The following is a 10,640-nucleotide window of genomic DNA, read 5'->3' as shown; positions in this document are numbered from 1 at the left end:
TCTGGTTTTATGTTGCATTCGAAAGAGGGACCCCTCCATCAGTACATTATCCTGTAACATCGTGTTGCGTGCATTGGCCCAGTACTGATTAAAACGGAAGTGTACAGCCAACTGAATCACTTTAACAACTTGATAAATAATCCAGTTGGCTTTTATTTAATACACAATAACAATAATACTAAACTTACCTTAATTGCATAGTAGTATATGTGTCACTTAATCTTAATTGTTATTAACTTAGTTTCTATAATTATAGCAGATGAACAACCTTACTTGAGTTTCTAAGAAATGTGGTTATAGATTGTGTTTTCATTCTACATAGTAAATCTCTTACAGTAATAATAAAAGTAACTTACATTATATGTGTCCTTCACCTCAGAGAATTCCAAAGCACTTTACATAAAATGTTCAGGAACCCACGACTGAAATGCAGCTACTGCTGGGGTGGAATGTTGCAACTGTTTAAAAACACACAATACCTCTACCCAAAATTCAGACTAGCAACTGAAGAACAACATGTCCAATAGCTAACAACGTGTGGCTCTCTGTCCTTCTCTGGTGGCTGACTCACAGAAACTGTTTTATGAATTCATTACTGCCAACAAACTAACAACTTGCCTGTATGTTGGTCCTTTATCAAGAGGGAGTAGCTCAGGCTTTTAGATCCAGATGCCTTGAGCTCAATCCCAGCAGATGACCTAGTCTGGTGAGGTATTTCATTGTGTCTGAGGGAGATGCGCCTTTTCCAACAGTAGAGCTTTGTAGACAGACTATGGCTACTCAGCACATGTAAATTCATAAGAGGGGAATCCTGTGAGGCTATGACTTTAATTCCCATATTCCCCATTTGTGCGGCAGTCTCTAATTACAGGCCTGCAAAGTTATTCAGCAGCTCTTACTTCCTGTTAAATAGTTTTGCTAATAGTGAATGTCTTGATGGACCCATCTACCAGAGCAGAGAAAGAACCAAAGCTCATAGATTAAAAATGAATGGAGTATTTACCTGTACATCATTTTAATGGATGGTGAAATTCATTCTCATGATAGAGCCATAAATGTCACTTTCTGTCTGCCACAGCAAAATACTTCTGTAATGGATGGCATGCTACATAAATACCCAACAAGAGGACTTTCAAAGCAGCTTGGCTCACCTCACACACACTAATAATGACACAACCTGGGATTTTTATTCATTTCATTGATGAGGGAAGAAGCAGACATACCACTGAAATCCTTGTATGTAAGTGATGGAATGGGTGGAGGTACGGTAGTAGGACAGATAGAGGATATGAAAACAAATAATACAACATGGCTTCCTGTCTGTAATGAAATTCTTGAGCTTGGGTATATTCCATATGCTCTCCTGAAAACAGTAAAACTTCTGCTTCTCTAACTCATCACGGTCTCCTCCTTACTTTTCCACTTCCCACAGTCACTTGGCTCACCTGGCCAATGCTCAGAAAAGCTGATGGTCCTCGTAATTGTCTCACACTCACCAGTGTAAATAGGGAGTAATTCCATTGAAGTCCGGAGGAGATTAGAGACAATGACGTTGAAGGCTATATATTGTTACACTTGCGTGAGTGCAAAGAGAATCTGGCCCCACATCTCTTTGTGTCCTGAGCTGCTCCAGGGGTGAGAATGGGGTAGGAGCTGTGTCTTTCTGCGTGTCTGCAAAGTGCCTTGTGCACACTGGGCACTATAAACACGATAAATAATAATCCTCATTCACTCTCTCTTCTCATCACCCCGTTGGGCAGTGTCACGTCCACCTTTGTCCACCCTGCTCATCAGGCTCCATTTATTTGACTACATGGAATTCTAGAACCAGGCAGGCTAGAAAAACAGAAGCTCTAGTGCATCAAACCCCCCTCCCTCCAAAGCTCAGGGGCTGTATTATGATTGATGTGGAATGGTATCTCTAGCTCTCATCTCCATCATTGTTGCATGTCACAAACAGGGACATAGTGATAATGCCAATGACCTGATTGGATACTGCTACTATCATGCTGTATCTAGACCTTCACAAGTATTGCATTCCTTCCTAATAAACAGCATATTAATTAAAACTATCTATCCCTCTGTTATGTCCTATAGACTTTAATAGAGAATGATATCTCTTGTACATGCAGTGCTGTTGTAGCCGTGTTGGTCCCTAGGATATAAGAAAGACTAGGTGGGTGAGGTAATATCATTTATTGGACCATCTTCTGTTGGTGAGAGAGACAAACTTTCAAGCTTGCACAGAGCTGAAGAGGAGCTCTGTGTAAGCTCAAAAGCCTGTCTCTCTCATCAACAGATGTTGGTCCAATAAATGATATTAACTCACCCACCTTCTCTCTCTAATATATAAAATTCTAAAGGCTGGTTTAAAATATAAATAGAAAGATTCTCCATTCAGTTTTACATGCATATCTATTATCTTAATATTTCTAATGCACCCATCCTTGTGATATTGAATTATCAATGATGGATATATATTGGTGTCTCAAGATCATTAAACAGCTACCTTTGGCAAGAAAGTGCCCTATGCTCTGCATTAGGGGCTAGTCCTAGAGAAATGAGCCCTTCAGGAGGTTTCTTGAATCACCTCTTTACAGCAGAAATAAGTTTGGTTAAGATGCCTGTGCAAAGTTAATACAGATGCAGCTAACACTTCCTGCAGTCCTGTCTACTCCAACAAAGGCAGGTGGTAGGATATAAATTTGGATGGATTTTAAAAAAAAGGTGCCCAAACTAAAACTAATCAAGGGGGAATGCTCATCTGTCATTCAATAAATAGGATCAGAGCCCGAAGGAATTTAACAAGACTGCAGTTATTAACCTGACTCATTTAACTAATTACAAGATTTTTTCTTCCTCCCCATCAGTTTGTACCTTTATGTCCTACTTTCCTCACCTTGGCTGCTCAGTTTCAGCTGCACTTCAGTGAAATATTGAAAGGGCAGGCCTCCACTATTAAAAACTGCCCTGGTTTAGATTCCAGGACCCAATCAGTTTTACTAACTGAACTAAATGGTTAATGGAGCCCAGATGGACAGGTTGCTAATTAGACATTTCTGTGTTAGAGAAATGCCCTTTTTTCTACACCTTCCAACTTAAATGTCCTCTGGATGCCAATGCTCAGAGCCACAAACTCTTTCATGTGATGAAGCTGCAGGGGAGAGAGAGTGCATAATGCAGAATGCTTCTTTGCTTGCCAATTCCAATGAATCAATGGCCATTTTCCTTAGGCTTGGCTATCTCTCAAATGGCCCCAAAGAATGCAAGCGGCCAGTGCTGCTCAGCATTTGGATTGGCTTATACCTTGGGCTTTCCAGCTGAAAGCTGAGAACATCTGTTGCTCTCATGAGCAATGTGATTGGATCAGAGCATATGGCAATTGACAGAGCCTCAGTGGAGATGCTATCTGAAGGGTTCATCTGCTGCTGCTATTTTCTCTCACTGAGTTGTTGTGAGAATGCGTTTAAGGCAAATACCCCTGCTCCACTCCAATGGCCTCTCTAGTTTTTGTATGAGGAGAGAGATAAATCTGTAGCACTATTTCAAGAAAGCTTGTTCTGTGTATTTGAAAGGTTTGAATCATGAAGGGAAGGAGAAAAAAAATAATCTTCTTACGTTATCATTAAAAGCATCAACTAATCCTGCTGCAAAGTGGTGCAATTTACTAATCGGCAGGAAAAAATTCTGCTGCATGGAAATACATATCACCAGCTAATGAACATTTATTCTCCAGCTCCTACAATAGTTATCTGTGTCTGATCAACTCTGCACCCCTGCCTGCTAAACTTTGTACCCCTGCCTGGTTAATTCAGCATCCCTGCTTGGCAATACCATATCCCTCTCTCTAAAATACATTTTTTTTTCTTTTCATTGCTGTGTGAATTTGGTACATGAGAAAGCAGAGACTAACAGCTCTGGAGTTTAAATGTGACATGGCACAGGTAAGTGACAGAGTGGTCCAGAAGATAAGGACTGTGGATTACATCCTCAGAGGTATTAAGACACCTAACTCCTAAATAGGCACCTAAATATCTTTGAAGATCTGGGCCTGTGTTCCTGGCTATGTCATTGATTTCCTTTGCTGTCTTGGGCAAGTCCCTTTACTTCTTTCTGCCTTTGTTTCTCCCCATCTGTAAAATGATCATCATGATACCCAACCCCCTTTAAAAAACACTTCGAGATCAATGAGTAAGAAGTGCTTCCAGATTATGGTTATGAGGTGGGGAGTTTTATCTGTCCTCCTGCTCCAGGCATGGTGGGGAAAGGGTTAAATCCCTATCCCTGAGTTCTTGCAGGATTGCAGAGACATTCTACAACAGGTTGCTAATGGGTATGGTGTCAGGTGTACCAATTCCCTAAGCTGGAAGGAGAAACTGCATGAGAAGGTCCTGGTGGGATGTAAAGTCTTCCTGAGATAACAGAGCCTTGGCTGGCTATGGCCACAGACAACTTCACTGGGGTTAGTTTTTGTTTTGTTTTGTTTTGTGTATTCTCTGGTAGTGAGAAGCCTTTTATTTTGCATTGGGCTAGGGGCATATGTAGGCTAGATTGATCCTGCAGCAGCATCATAGTGATTGCAGGGTAATTGATCACAGCTGCAGAGTCAGACACAGGGCAAACTGGCCACTCTGTGTTAACAAGAAATCCCCTCACATATTTCTCTTCTCCATTTCTACACGGAACAGTGCCACTCTCCCCCAGTGCTGGGCCTCTCTTGAGCAGGACTGCTAATCCTTGGCATGTATCAAAATGTCCCCTGGGGTTGGAATAAATTGAGAGCTTTTATCCCCTGAATCTCAGCTATCAAACTTTGTGGGGTTTAGATTCAAAGTAGTTCAGTTCATTTTGATCCCTGCTTTGCATTTTCACATTCATGTGGGTCCTGCCTAAAAGCAGCAGAGCCAAAATACTGCAAGGGGGTCTGTTCTGCTGCATTGCTGGCTGGTTGGAAACACCAGCAACTCATGAGTGACCGTTACAGTCTTAGTAGCTTCCCAGCCTGGTTTTGCAGACTGAAGCAGCAGAGAGTCCTTTGGAGTTCCTACCACAGGCTACCTGGCTTTTGGTCATTGTGGAGACTGAACTGCCAGTAGGTGCAATGGCTCCCTGGCTGCCAAGATTCTTAGATGATCACCAGCCATAGCACTTCCCAGCCAAACCCTAGTGGGAACAAGAGAGCTAAGGCTTGGACTAGATCTGAGATGGAAGGGGAACTGTGGAGCTACAGAAGTGCTGAGGCTGGGAGTGGCATTTCAGGACAGGGGAGTTCATTTGGGAAGATGGGTGAGTTACTGCCAAGAGCACAAACAACAAAGGGGTAGGGGCAAGAGGATTTCATTGCAGCGGAGGAAGTTCCACTAACAAGCCACTGGTGCAACCAGTTAGAAGCAAATGGGATGGGTCAGAGTTAGAGCAGCAGATGGGCTCCCCTGGGAGTAGGGTGTTTGGCATTCAAGGAGCTGGGAGGGGGACATAATCTTAAAGATCCCAAACTAAGCAAAGAGAAATGTCTCCAACACAGGGCCTGCCCCTTACCCTGAGTGCAGATATGACCCATACCCACCATCGCTGTTGGCTGAGACAGAGTTTGGAGCCAGCTGGCAGTAAAAAGTAAGTCTTTTCTTTCAAGGTTTATTTTGTGTTACTGATTTTTTAGTACATTTAAGTAATTGCAACAATGTTTTAAAAACTGAACAAATGATGTTTGGGCTTCTTATCTCTCTTATTTGTTTGTTTTAATGAGATGCTTTTTGATAATGAAATGTACTGCTTCTTACGAAAGAAAACAGCCCCTGGTCTGTCAACTGAATGTTTGAGGGTGCAATGAACCCGAAGTACTCGTGTACCACACTGAAGCTCAGTGTTAAGTGCAAGGATCCACCAGGTTGGATCTGATTGTAGGATTGGGACTGTAGGCTCTGATCTTGCCAATGCTTACTCATGTGAGTAACATTTCTTGAATTCATAGGGGCTACTTGTTTGCATGTTAAGCACGTAAGTGTTGGTGTGATGGCCTACCTCTTGACTGCCACACCAGGGGGCTGAATCAGGGAACTCCACAGTTGAAACAATGAACCTCTGTAACTTGAGCTAAATAACTAGGCCCTGTTATTAGTGCTATAATAGCCCTAGATCTTCTATGGATTAATTCCAGAGGTGAAAGTGTAATGCATACTGATCAGTGAGTTATATCTGCAAGATTGAGAGCATAGTCTCATATTTTGCAGGAGGGAGATTGGAAAGATTGCATTTAAATAGAAATTTTGTTTAAAATATTTTTAAGATCCATTTAAAAATAAATTGAGGGTTTTTTCCCGAGAACAAGTTACATGGAAAAAAAAATATAGCTATAGTGTTTTGTGAGGGGAAAACCTTTTCAATGCAAAAATAGTTGCATTTATGAAATGGATAAATTGATAGATTTTTTTTTTTTCCAATCTTGTTTAAGGGTAAAAAATAGCATTACCTTTTTGACAACTGCTGCGTTTTGCTTCATGTTTGAATTGAGTTCTCCCTTTGGAAAGTGGAACAGCTTCTCATCATTGGATATTTTTGTTTCTTTGGAAAGATGAGGTGTCTTATGTGTGCCTTCCCTACATGGAAAGGGGAAGTGGCAAGATGTGGGGGAAAAGCGAGGTGCTCTTTTGGCTTTCAGATGAGTTTTGACTTCCTGAAAACTTGTGAATAGTGGGGAGTCATTTCCAAGAAGTTTTGTGCTTAATGTGATTGTTGCCTTTTACATGGTGGTGGGAGAACGTTGTCTTTTATGGTGAGCTTTGAGCCAGGAGGAGTAGTGTCTGAAATGCCAAATCTCCCCCTGAAAACTTCAGGGTGCTCCTCTCCACGTGAACCATGTTGGGTTTTCCTGTCCTAGGGAAATAGACCGAGATTAGGGCTCTGGGCCTGCTATGACCTCTGCAAAAGCAGACTCCTGCCACTTTGTGGACTTCCATTGTTTTTAATGGGGATAACCCACCAGTGCCAGGGTGAACAGCTGCCTCTAGTTTTCGCACTCCTCCTTCAGTTCCTCCATTTGGACAGCCTAGTTTTCAGACAAAATAACTCTTGAACCTCCCCTGCACACTACATCCCCCTTAGTAGTTTATAGAAGCAGCCTGGAGATAGCAACGGGTTCTGGCCAGTTGCCTGGCTTTGATAGTACAGCACCTTTGTATACAGGCCTACCACAGAAGCACGGCAAAAAGCCAACATCCTCTGTGACTCCACAAATCCATGTGGAGGGAGTGGGCAGAAAGTGGGTGAGAGGGGCTGGGAGGAATAATTCCCCATCCTTCCAGCCTCACGAGAAACCAGGAAGAGAAGAGGGAACTAGTGCAACCTAAGGCAGGATTGTTTCTTCCATGGCCCTTCGTCCGTGCCACGCAATCCCCTGTTGTGCAGAGAGGGAGGTTCTGTAACAGACATTGCAGAGCAGTTCTATTCAAGCCATGCTGCCCTGGAGTTGGGGGAGCAAGGTCTCTTACCGCCAGGCTCTGCTGATGGGATCCCTCCTTCCATGGTGGGGTCTTCCCTTCCCTTCCCACTCCTTATGGAGTTTTCTACCATCTCCCTCCGGAAGATCTGACCTGGGTCTTCCTGATTTAGCCTTATTCACCCCTGCTTTGCTGATGGTACAGATTGGTGAAGAGATCCAGCATGCCCATGGCAGAGTTGTAAACAGAGCCCCAAAGTCCTGACTTCCCAGTCTTTTGGCTTAACCACAAATCCATCCTTCCTGGAAAAGGCACATCGCTTCCAAGCAGGAGCAGCCGCAGCTTGGCATGTCTGCTGGTATGTTTCCATGAGAGCACCGGGAAGATAAACACAGTGTAATTCAGTTAAGAGGGAAGGGGAGGCAAACTCATCATAATAGTTTAAAAAAAGGAAAACAACAAATAACAGCTGCCTTTGCAGGAACAGCAATGGCCAATTTTATCTCTCATAAAAGAGAGCGATGATGTGCGTCTGGGAGAGAGCAAACCACAGCTGCAGCCGCCGCTGAGTGCAGCTTTAACCAAGTTTCTGAAACAATATGATAGATTGTATCTGCATAATCAAAAGAATGCAGAATCATAACTGAGCCGAACTACTAATGGGCCATAAAGCCAGGGCACTAACAGGCACACCCCATAAAGCACCTAATCAATTACCTTTATATTTATACAAGTGAACAGTGCCTATGGATACATTTTGGTTGAATGCAATGAATTTCTGTGCTCTTGTAAATGAGGGGCTATGGCTACATTAGCACATTTTCAGGCAGGCATTTGGAAACTCTTCTTTATAGCTTTGCCAGAATATCCCTGACACCCCCTGCGGTTCCAAGCCACTTCCAAGCCACTTCTTCCCCACTTTCTTCAAGCCCCAGCTCTTGGAATCATGCTATTTCCTGTGAATCTCAGCTGGCTTTGTATTTGTCTAAATGAAAGTTTCCAGTCCTCGTGGCTGAGGAAAAAAGCTTAAAATTGTCACCATACCCCCAAAGGGTCAAAAACCAGAAAGCAAATAAAGATCCCCCAAAATTATTACTTTTTAATATTTCATGATTAAGTTAATCCTGTGACCTTTTTCAGGGGGTTCTGAGCCATGATCTGTGTATGTTTGGGGTAGGCAATGCACTTCAGACCTGTGTGGTGTGGTTCTGAGTTCACTCAGACCTAGCTGGACACCAGCTCTGACTTGCATGTGACCAAAGACCCATTTAAATTTGGGCTTTCAGAGGTAGAAGGCCATTCTGCTAATGTGCTGTCAGACCCGCCTTCCCTGCCTGATAACGGCTTGGCATGTATTGTACAGAAACACTGCCTGAGTGGTTTTAGCCCAATATGAGACAGGAGGGTGACCTCAGAGGATGTTATTACCTTTGCTCTCTTCTTCATAAGAGGAAACTCATTTGCTTTATCGAGCAAGGAATTTAATATTCATAAAAAAAAAAGACTGTCCTGTCTTGTTATGACAAAGCGAATGTGTATCTGAGCTGAACCACCACAATCTTAATGTCCCAATGAGTTTTACACCTCTTAGAAAGGCACTTTCTAGCAACCAGCCTGTGACGGGGGCAGTGGGCCAACAGTAAGGGCTATAGCCCTGGCTCGCCCAGCACAATCTGTGCAGACAGCATGCGCCCATCCAGTCAAAGCTCTGCACATGGGTGATAGCAGCACAATCCTCTGTCACTGTTCCTCCCTAAAAAGTCACTCCTAACAGCTTGCCTACAAGGAGCTGGGGAGGCAAAGCTCACACATGAGCACAAAGAAACATAGCCCCTGAATGTGTGTGCGCTGTAATGACCAGAGCAAACTGTGTGATCTTGCTATGGTCTGTGCTTCCTCTAGCCTACCCAGTTTTCCCAACTCTTATGTTGAACTGGAAAAGGTACAGGAAGTTGTCTTGTTTGAGACGAGGTGACCAGAACTGCACACCGTATGCAAGGATTTCTATAGCAGCATTATGATACTTACTGTCTTATTGTCTATCCCTTTCCTATCTTTGCATTAACTTTTTTGATTTGTCACTGCACACTGAGTGGATGTTTTCAGAGAGCTATCCACAGTGACTCCCAATTCTTTCTTGAGTGGTAACAGCTAATTTAGACCCCATCATTTTATATGTAAAGTTGAGATTGTTTTCCAATGTGCATTGCTTTGCACTTATCAACACTGAATTTCATCTGATATCTTATTTCCTAGTAACTCAGTATTGTGAGGTCCTTTGTAACTCTTGCCAGTCTGCTTTGGACTTACCTATTCAGAGTAATTTTGTATCATCTGCAAATTTTGCCAACTCACTGTTTACCCCTTTTTCCAGATCATTTATGAATATCTCATGATTTTAAGACAAGTTCATGACTGTTTTTTAGGCCCACCTCATGATTTTTGCCTGCTTGAGACTGGCAGTATGGCCTTCCCTTCTTCCCTTGTTGTGTCATGTCTAGTTTATATCGGGAGCATTCTCTGGGCTGGGGCTGTACCTGTACTTGTCCCTGTGGGATGCTTGGAATCCTAGGGGCAATCAAAAATATTAAATATTCCTAATATTGATGGAATATCATAAAATGAATATGTAATCCTCAAAAGCTGCCAGTAATTTTGGGAGGCTTAACTTTTGATGCCTCAAAGGGGGCTGATGCTCAAAAGTGCTGAGAACTTGCCCTCTGGAAATTAGGCCCGTTTGAGATGTCTTAACTTAGGCTCCCAAAGTCTCCAATCGGTTCTGGAAATCTAGTTGGTTGCCAACAGGACAATGCAGCACGCTGTGTTGCTGGGATTAGAGCAAACCAACCTCATGTTTTGGGACCTGGACTGGAAGACCAGTGAACCCAGGTGCACTTTATAGCTTCGCTAATGCCAGGCCTCATTTAGTCGGCTGTGTTGTTTCTCCTATTTTCCTTAGTGTCTTCCCACAAGTTTGTCCTCCTAGGCACGAGGAGGGAAAAGTTCTCCCACCGCTCACTGGGAAAGAATCACAGAGCAGCTCAGCTTTGTGGATCACAAAGAATCCTGCCTCCAAAAGTCCTAGTGATGCACTTGGGTGAGGACCCAGTAACTCAGGCCTGGCTTTGCAGTGTGGCTGCTCACATATGGGTGAGGCTAGCCCAAGTGCCAGTCACCCAGGCTAATGCCTCAATGAAGATATAC

At 43.2% G+C, this 10,640-nt stretch overlaps 1 protein-coding gene across 2 annotated transcripts in view; it reads left to right on the top strand.

The window, feature by feature from the left end:
• Positions 1 to 4,333: 4,333 nt before the first annotated feature.
• The window catches only part of B3GAT1 (beta-1,3-glucuronyltransferase 1), a 71,369-nt gene continuing 65,062 nt past the window's right edge, over positions 4,334 to 10,640 (top strand). The window contains exons 1-2 of one of the 2 annotated variants that reach the window (XM_067564314.1): positions 4,334 to 4,462; positions 5,525 to 5,613. The gene's annotated coding sequence lies outside the window, so the exon portion shown is untranslated. Of the gene's footprint in view, positions 4,463 to 4,497; positions 5,287 to 5,524; positions 5,614 to 10,640 lie in introns of those variants that run through there. The other variant, XM_067564306.1, reaches the window with a different exon arrangement.

This window comes from Emydura macquarii, unplaced genomic scaffold (genome assembly GCF_026122565.2).
Source record: "Emydura macquarii macquarii isolate MOO-44397 ecotype Brisbane River unplaced genomic scaffold, CSIRO-AGI_Emac_v2 contig_312, whole genome shotgun sequence".
Classification (NCBI taxonomy): Eukaryota; Metazoa; Chordata; order Testudines; family Chelidae; genus Emydura; species Emydura macquarii.
The sequence above is the reverse complement of the archived record's forward strand: the minus strand, read 5'-3'. Positions and strand labels throughout refer to the sequence as shown.